The sequence below is a fragment of the Ostrinia furnacalis genome, unplaced genomic scaffold (assembly GCF_004193835.3).
Source record: "Ostrinia furnacalis isolate ACB-3 unplaced genomic scaffold, ASM419383v2 OfSCF7336, whole genome shotgun sequence".
Lineage (NCBI taxonomy): Eukaryota > Metazoa > Arthropoda > Insecta > Lepidoptera > Crambidae > Ostrinia > Ostrinia furnacalis.
The window spans coordinates 570,314-579,866 of NW_021137575.1; the positions used below are offsets into that span (position 1 = coordinate 570,314).

Below are 9,553 nucleotides of genomic sequence, written 5' to 3' on the forward strand. Positions count from 1 at the left end.
TCCCTGCGCCTTTTTGTATAACCCTACCAATAAACGAATGATGAATCTAATTCCAAACCAATGAATGACACTACAGACGCCCTTTTAATTACTATTACAGTCAACGATATTCAGAATGTATGAAACGTTACAATCAAGGTCCACAACAAAATGCCTTTGAAGCTAGATAGAAAAACAGGACAAGTGTGACTCTCTTACATTTCATGGTTCCGCAGTTATATTTTATTTTGTCGAGTTTACACAGTGTTTCAAGGGGTCCACTCTACCGCCGGTTCTATTCCATTTCAACTCCTAGTCGGATTGGAGAGCATCAGAAGTCTTGAGGATGGCCATTGGCCAATGTACCCGACTTTTGGAGTCAACTCCTATACATACGAGTACAACAAAGTTACGTTAAGGTTATTATAACACCCTTGAATGGCTCACTCGCGTAAAGTGCATATACCTTATGTCATAGATACCACGCTGCCAAACTCTCTTGTTAAGATAGCTCAATGCAGCTTTCACGACCACTTAGCTACCAAGTAAAGTTGGATTACACAAGACATAGTAAACTTGGTATGTACAGTAGAAACTCATCTTCAAGTCTAAATATTTATAACTTAAAGGTGACTGACTGACTGACATAGTGACCTATCAACGCACAGCCCAAATCACTGGACGGATCGGGCTGAAATATGACATGCAGGTAGATGTTATGACGTAGGCATCCGCTAAGAAAGGAAGAAACGGGATCCACGCGTACGATGTCGCGGGCGGCCGCTAGTCTTCTATAAAATAAACTCCAATTACCATTCATCGTTAAGGTTATACACGATCAAAAAATGAAAACCTTTGACTTTCAACTGCGGAACCTTGAAAAAATAAATGTAAAGCCCGTTCTACACTGTCACCTCCAATCCACTTTCAATTAACGTGTCCAGAGAAGCGTTAACGCCCGACCTACACGCCTGGGGTTAGACCCGGTGCACACAGGCGAGCAAATAGCCCGACAAAATTGGAAATGGAATTTAAGGTGCCAATTTTGGGATAGGAAAAAATGCAAGGGCTTTTTTGGACATTGGAAAAATACTAGGAAATATAAAAATGAAGTCAGGTTGTGTCTTGTGAGCTGTAACGTCCTTGGTATTGATAGACTGCTATTAACCATTATGGTTCTTTTAAAATCTATTACAAAAAAGAGTAAATTCTTATTTTATGGTAGACGTGCTCTCTAATCTGTGGACAGGGGACAAACGAGCATCTGATCACCTGATGGTAAATTATTACAGAGTAACTATCAATTTTTAAATGTGAGTATTCTTATTTGTTGTAGGTACTGATAGTTCCTGTATTGATTAAGTACTTTTTGTAGAACGTAGAAGTCTAAGAATTGTGTTTTTGCGCCAAAACCCACCTTGCTCTACGTGTTCTTACAGAATCCTCTTTCAGTGTTACTCAGCAAGCAAGTTCCACCCTAGTCTCCTCCCAAACAAAACCTCCTCGTTCCTCTCACGTCATGCGTCAAATCCGTCCATTGAACTCTTGACTTTACAATATACCCTCTACTCAAACACTCCGGAGGGTAGATGCTAATTAGGGACCTGACTACTGACAACATCATTATCAAGTGCGGGTAGGAATACAATTCTATTGCCGGTTTTAGGAGGCTGTAGACTGGAAGGCTTGTTTGAAACTATTTTGTTAGAAGGATGTTGCTAAGCTTGGTTTCTAAACAAAGAAGATGGAGACAGTAAATACATTTGTACAGTCAAATAATCTATACTTCTATACTACACTCAACATCAATTAAACCGCACCTTCCGCGACGCGAACTTTAAAGATTTTCTTCTGACACAATCATGGTACCCCAACAATATTGGTGTTATTTGAAAGTCCAATAAATATCCTTAAAGAAAAATACATTTCATTTCTAAATAAATGATTAACATTTACCATAAATGTGACTTGAAAATAGACCTCACTTTGGGCTCACCTCTGGGATCAATTAGACCAATTTTCATGGTTATAAAACCAAATAAAGATCTCACGTGTCCTCTTTAACAGATGGATAGCGATTAATCTCAACTTAACAGTTTTATAGACATAAAAAATGGCTATAGCGTAACTACCTATTTTTTGAATAAGTGACTCTGGATCCTTGTAAAGACACATTTTTGGGGTAAAAACCTTTCCTTTAATGAAATGAAGTTTAGAACTAGGCTTTCAAATGGTACCAACGTTGGTGGGAAGTGGGGATGCATACGTTTGACAAGTGCTTGTCGCGGGAGGTGCGATTTATTTGATGCCGAGTGTATGTATCTACTATACTAATATTATAAATGCGAAAGTAACTCTATCTGTCTGTCTGTCTGTCTCACTTTCACGCCTAAACCACTGAACCGATTTTGATGAAATTTGGCATAGAGAGATAGTTTGAGTACCGGAAAAGGACATAGGATAGTTTTTATCCCGGTTTTTGAAACAGGGACGCGCGCTATAATGGTTTTCTGTGACAGATAAAATTCCACGCGGGCGAAGCCGCGGGCGGTAAGCTAGTACGTCATACTTCTATTTCGCCAACTTATTGTAAGATAGGGAGAGTTCAATACTCAATACTTTATTGCTTATCATATGTGTAGTTATAAAGGTGCTACATAAGTTTGACAGATAACATAATAATATGAACCCTGTCTAAAGGGCATAGCAATGTCGGTAAATAAATAAACAGAACAATCGGAATAATTAAATAAAACAAATAATTAACAATTTGAGATTCGAAGCTTTCCATACATACCTACAATGTAATCAAGTCAATAATTACTTTTTTTCACGAGCTCTCTCCTGAAATTACGTTACGTGGCAAGATAAAAACCTCAAGCTGTAATTCAATTCTTTTGATTTTAGTATTGAAAATAAATGTTATTATGATAAAGGACCTAGAAACTGAGTTTTAGACGTTCCTTGATTAAACAAAATTAAATTAATAAACGCGCTTTACCTATACTATTAATGAATCCTAACAGTTTAACAGACAGAGCTTATTTCGTTGGGTCTCGTTCAAAAGTTCTGTGTACCCTACACAGACAACTAATTCAAAACTATTTACTAATAAAATTTTGCCTAATTGATTGACGTCTCTCGTAATTTTAAAGCAAATGTACTAAACTGAAAGCCTACGAAACATACGTCAAAAGCTCGTTAATAGGCACTCCCCCTTAGGAGGGCCGGCAGTTGGCTTCTCCCAAACATGTCTGGAGGGATGCTAATTGTGAGGCTTTGGATACAGCCTAGTGGCTGTCAATAGTAGGGCATTTCTAACTTTAGAGGGGAATACAAGATTACAGATAGAAAGTAGGTACGTAGTTTACAAATTAAGGATATCTATAGCTAACATTTTCAGTGCTAAAGTTTGTGAAAATACAACTGCAGATGTCATACAAACAAAAACTACTGGATGTATGTTGATAAAACGTAAATGTGGTAGGGCTACTTTTTATAGACATCTATGAGAATAAAAATGCAGGCGAAAGCTGGTTATTAAAATGGTAAATAATTGTTTATTTATTTATTTAGGACAACCAACAAGACAGACACAAGTACTTACATTTTTTTTTGTTTTACAAAACTGAGCTGTAATTAGCTCGTAGAATCCTAAGTGGTATCATGAGACCATGGTGACCAAGTTTTCCATTGTGTCTCGATTTGCTGGTACTTGACGGGCTAAATAGTCATCAAAATAGTAAAACATTTTTATTACGGATTTTTAAACTGACTTTCACCAGACATTATGGTTCGCGTGAGACTTGTGGATTTGAATCCCAACGTGGACCAATGTTAGTGTAAGTAAAGTTACGAATATTCCAAAAGAAACTCAGCAACCCTAACTCAAAAAACTTTCAAAGTATCAGCACATCCTATCACCGCCTACCCTCACACACTGAAACACCCTTTCAGGAGGAAGGTATCAACGCAAATTCAATTGGACGGGGCAAAATTGACGCTCCCTTAAATTTAAGCCTTTCATAAATCGCTTCAAAAATCAAACTTGCTTTAAACAACGGCAGGTTGGGCGGAGTACACATCAATTTGGTTGGCACTAATAAATGATCGTTAATGTAGAGACGAGTTTTAAAAAGCCCTGAAATCCCCAAAAAATTCTGTTACATGACAGTGATATTCAATTTCCAGTACCAAAAAGTAGTCGAGTCAGCAAAAGAGATGTTACTTATTCCTATGGCTATAAAAATCTATGTGGAATTGAAATAGCGTTTTGACAGAACCTACTCAGAAAAAAAAACAATTGAGCCTCAACATAACCGCAACAGTAATTACACAGATATATACCAATTAAAATTAGGTGGTAGGTATTCCAAGATTTTGGCTAAAGCACTTACGGCCGAATACTGAAACGCCATTTAAATATTTGACGGCTTCTCAAATAGTTAAGCAGCTCCTAAACTTACATTTCGCATACTCAAAACAATATCTGAGGAGTTCTCAATTTTTAAGCACCTCTCAAATTAAGTTGCACTCAAACGCCACTTAAATGAATTTTCGCATACTGAAACGCCATTCAACGCTAAGCACTACTCAAACAACTGTCAAATCGTCTCAAGCAGCTGTTAAATTTGAGAGTGCTTGCACGGTATCTTAAATCCTATTCTTATACCTAAATCGACCTAAATAGTGGTAAATAATGTGTGTCATCGTTATCATTTCTTTCGAGCCTCGAGGAAATACCTAGATCTAATCGCAGGAACGCAATAAGGCTGAACGCTATTGAAGGAGTAGTAATAAGAGTGTATCGCTGACTTTAGTCCGCGAACTACATTGCCCGCGTGCATTATATCATTAAAAGTATAGTTAACGTTCGAAAATTTGTTGGATTATTGATAAATCTGTTTTAATATATTATCAAATGGCCAATAGATGTATTAAAATTGACGGAGCAATTATTCACACGACGTAATTACGTAAAAATAAGAACTATAATATAGTAAAGGAAAATCTATTGGATTACTGTGAAAAGCTATGTATTTGAACATATAAAAGCGTATTAAAAAATAAAAATAGGCAGAGCAATTTTTCAGTAGAAGTTATAGTGCAAAATGTTAAAAGTTAAATTTCAGGTATCTCTGAAATCGAAAAAGTGTTGGATTCTTTTACATACATATTCTAAGTAGTACATAGGTACGTATACAGAAAGAATTTCAGGCTGAGAATTTTTACACAGAGAGTTATTAACGATTTTCATGTTTAGGTCAAAAAACATAACTTCCCAAAAAAAATTTTGTTGGATTTTTGCATATCTCTGATCTATATTACCTACTTTCACCATGTGCCAAGTTTCATTGACGGACGAATTATTCGGATGTCTCCATACAACGAATCTCCTCGTTGATTGGACTAATATTCATAAATGGCTATAAAAAATCTATGCGGAATGGAACAATTGATTATTAGGAAGACATCACAGATAAATATTACCAATTAAAATTAGGTGGTAGGTATTCCAAGATTTTGGCTATAGCACTTAATTACACAAATACTAAAAACTCTATTAATCCTTTTGAGTTTTCATGGTTTCGATATTCAGTCCCTCATGAAAAGATGATATTATTATGAAAACCATTACTAATAAATGTATAAATAATGAAGTGTGCACAGCCCGCTAGATGATCCGACGATATTATAATATAATTACCCGGGCCGGCGCGGCTAAAAGCCGTGTAACAGCATTACTTTCGTTTTTGAAACGCGGCTAAACCAATTATGAGTGGGTCCGCTTAGTTCCTGGATCCGATCGGATTTCAAAGGCTTTCTCGGCAGAGATGAGTTTTAGTTGATATTATGCGGACATTTTATATTATTTTGATTTTATGCTTTTAAAATCAATAATGAATAGAAATATTTTACCTATTGAACCAAACGCTTTGCACCACGTTATCATAATTATCACCAGTAGCCCTAGGATGCGCGCCGCAATAAGCGTTCATACGTCATTTGTCGTCTAAAATCATCGATAAGATTTTATCACGGCGCGCATCCTACCCCGGCTGGTCATTTAGTCTCCATTGCGGGATCACGGTCTCCTCTAATTGATGGAAAATTTAGTATATTAGTCCTACACTCCCAAAGCAGACAAAGACGGCGTAGTTTCCGACAGAGTAGAATAGGCCCCTTCCCACTCTTTCCATAGATATAGTATATCAACTAAGAGACTAATATGCGAACATCAGACCTCGTCTTTAACCCATTTAGCTAGCAAGGTGTAGTATAGGCCAATCCTCAATTTGCCTCTGATATAATAACAAGGGATGTGCTTCTGCAGTGAAGATTAAAAAACCCACAGACCATAGAAACTAAAGAAAGATGTGACAAGGGGGCGGAGCCGGTGTCGCAGAAAATATGCCCAAAAACAGAACACATTGCTCGTGAAAGCAATGATGACAGCAGCGACGTCATAATGTAAGCAGTGTACGTTGCTTGCGTAGTACTAAAGATTATTCGAACGTTGAATACTGATACCGCAGTGGATAATGAGCACATATTTTGATTTCTTTGTGTGTGTGAATTTATCTCTATATCTCTATGAAATATAGACAATGGCAGGATATAATCTTAAGCTTAAATCTAGTTTCGTAATAAGGGCCCAAGGATAGAGACATAGTCGTAAACCCACTGTACGCTAAAGTAATTTACGCTAACGTTGTTTCGGTGAAATGAAGTCCGAAAGTTTTTCTCTGTTCCGCCATTAACTTTATAGTCGCCTATAAATCCTTGACACAACATTCTTTTGTCTTTTTGCACGTTTTCCTTTTTACTGTTGTTTTTTGGGGATGTATGGGGCAGTGTGGAAGTAGGTCGTTTATATTCGATTCTACGTGACAGTAGTAATTGTAGAAGGTCGGATTGAGTCATGTTTGACACTACATTGATTTTGATTGACACAGTTATCATTATTTTCAGGTCATAATTATTTAGTCTTTACTGTAGAAAGAATACACCCTCTCTAATTTACTAAAGGCAAATAGAGGACTTGGCCAATACACCCCACGCTAGCTAGACGAGTGGGTAGTAGAGATGAGACGTATTTACTAGAACAGATCCACACACTAGGTATTTTACAGTACTAGGCGGCACCTATTCCAATTTTTAAAATACTTGATCCACCTAGTATTTTATAAATTACACGATTTCCGACCCTATCATCAAAGTAATAGAGGTTATTATTGCGTAATCCGTAGTCGTGTATTACGCGCACCGAGTATTTCTCGCTAAGCTTATGTGCGAACGTAGAGATTCACTCCGTCTCTGTCTGACCAAACAAATTTGAGCGCGACGAAGCAAACGCACACAAACATAGTCCATTTATATTTTTATGAAATTGATATTTTTGAAATACGCTAACTAAGCCTGTTGAAGTATGAAGGGAGGATATCAATCAATCAACAGCCAGCAAAAACATTATTATTCAATTTCAAATTGCATTATTCATACTACGGTTGTATCTTTTCAAAGAAATTTGTATTTTAAAGTCATACTTGACGCGACTTAATAATATTACGTGGATTAGTCCGCACTAGTCGCGTCAAGTATGCTAAATTACCACGTACTAGATGGAATAGGTATTTGGATCGAGTATTAATAAATACTAGGAATAGGTGCACCTAGTATCAAATTTACCTAGTATAACCCATCTCTAGTGGGTAGTATACGTATACGTTTAAGATGACGTACATGTTCTGACACAGCCCCTTCATTGTCGAGGAAATTAAATAAGTCCATAAAATCGGTACCTAGTCCTACCTACTATGCTATTCTGTCTCTTTAGTTAGGTCTAATAGCTTTAATCTTATTTCTTTGACTTAGTTGTCTTTGGACTTGCTAACCTCATTCCATTTTTCAGTACCAGGCATACCATAACTATTTTGCAAAAAAGCAAAAGTATGTTTCCGCCCGGGATCGAACCGGGGGCCTTCTGCGTGTTAGGCAGATGTGATAACCGCTACACCACGGAAACTTGCTTAAAAGATATAGATTTACGAACGGCTAGCGTGGAGTTGTAATATCTTGCGTTTCACTTTCACTTCAAAATCTCGTAAGACCTTGACCACACTCGTATGATAAAATGTAGAGCAATTATGCTGTATCCATACTGCCGTGTTATGCTAATATCCTTGTGTCCCAAGGTGGACCGACGACCTGAAAAAGGTAGCAGGAAGGCGCTGGATGCAGGCCGCTACCAACCGTGCGATGTGGAAGTCATTGGGGGAGGCCTATGTTCAGCAGTGGATGTCCTATGGCTGAAATGATGATGATGATGATGGTGGCCGTAATTGGTAATACACCTAATTGTAGCCGTGAGTTGTGGCCATAATTTTACTATGTCAAACAAATCGAAGTCAAACAAGTCGTAGGTGGTCACAGCTAGTGATAATATTTCAATAAAACAAATATTCACGCATTCACATATCTGCTTTGTTTATAAAATGTGTAATTTTGATCACAACATGAAATTGGAAGATTACAGATAAAATTGTTAGCTCGTAAATTGTATGGCTTACCTAATTTATTGGTGCTGATAATAAATGTAACGTGCCGATATAAAATTGTATTGAGCTAATTGGCTCCAGAATTTGGATTTTATAGGTAAGTATTGTGTGGGACTCAAATCCTTACTTCTGGCTATGCTACTGAAGTATGGGAACCTGCAAGCCAGGTAGAAGTTTGTGTGTGTTCAATAGGTAAATTATCTTCATATTCTTCATTATTTACTTACATAATATGAGTTAGATAAGTGTTAATCTGTCATTTCTTAACCAAACTGCATCTGCTTTATAACTGCTCTACATTTATCAATGAGTGTGGTCAAGGTCTCACGAGATTTTGAAGTGAAAGTGAAACGTGGAACATTATTGTCACTGCTAGCCGTTCGTAAATCTATATCTTGTAAGCAAGTTTCCGTGGTGTAGCGGTTATCACATCTGCCTAACACGCAGAAGGCCCCCGGTTCGATCCCGGGCGGAAACATTTTTTATGTAAGTAGGTACAAGTATACAGTGTGGGTTTAGCACGATCTTTCAGCCTCGCGTCCTAAAAAGATAATTTATTCTAAACTAATACCTAATATCAATCCACAAAGTTATTCTTTGTATGAACATCCATTGTTGGCAACGGAAATCAAACCAACCGGATCTCTTTGTTGGCCAGTAGATACGCGGAATACTAGACAAGGTGACCAATTTTAAAAAAGTTGATCGTATTGTGTGACGTAAGTTTTATTTATAATGCACTTTATTAATGGAAACAAAAACATGTTGCGTCAATGTTAACTAATAAGCAATAAACAAAAACTACCACTCAAGAAATCTTGTTCTGAAATTCAATATTCCATTGTTGTGCCACACTCCGTTCACCCAACAATAACCGACGGCAAAAAGAATATTTAACAGACGTTAATTTAATCTCTTGAGCAATGCAAATTATTTTCCACGCAAATATTTGGGTTTCTACAATTAAATAAAGTAAAAAAATAAACAACTCAGTACTCAAAGGCTGTAGGTTTGCA

General features: G+C 37.0%; 2 non-coding genes across 2 annotated transcripts; one reads left to right on the plus strand and one right to left on the minus strand.

Moving 5' to 3' along the window:
• Nucleotides 1–7,932: 7,932 nt before the first annotated feature.
• Nucleotides 7,933–8,005, minus strand: TRNAV-AAC (transfer RNA valine (anticodon AAC)). The gene has a single exon. It is a non-coding gene; the product is annotated as a tRNA-Val (tRNA).
• Nucleotides 8,006–8,942: 937 nt separating this feature from the next.
• TRNAV-AAC (transfer RNA valine (anticodon AAC)) lies at nucleotides 8,943–9,015 on the plus strand. Its single transcript has one exon. It is a non-coding gene; the product is annotated as a tRNA-Val (tRNA).
• Nucleotides 9,016–9,553: the final 538 nt, after the last annotated feature.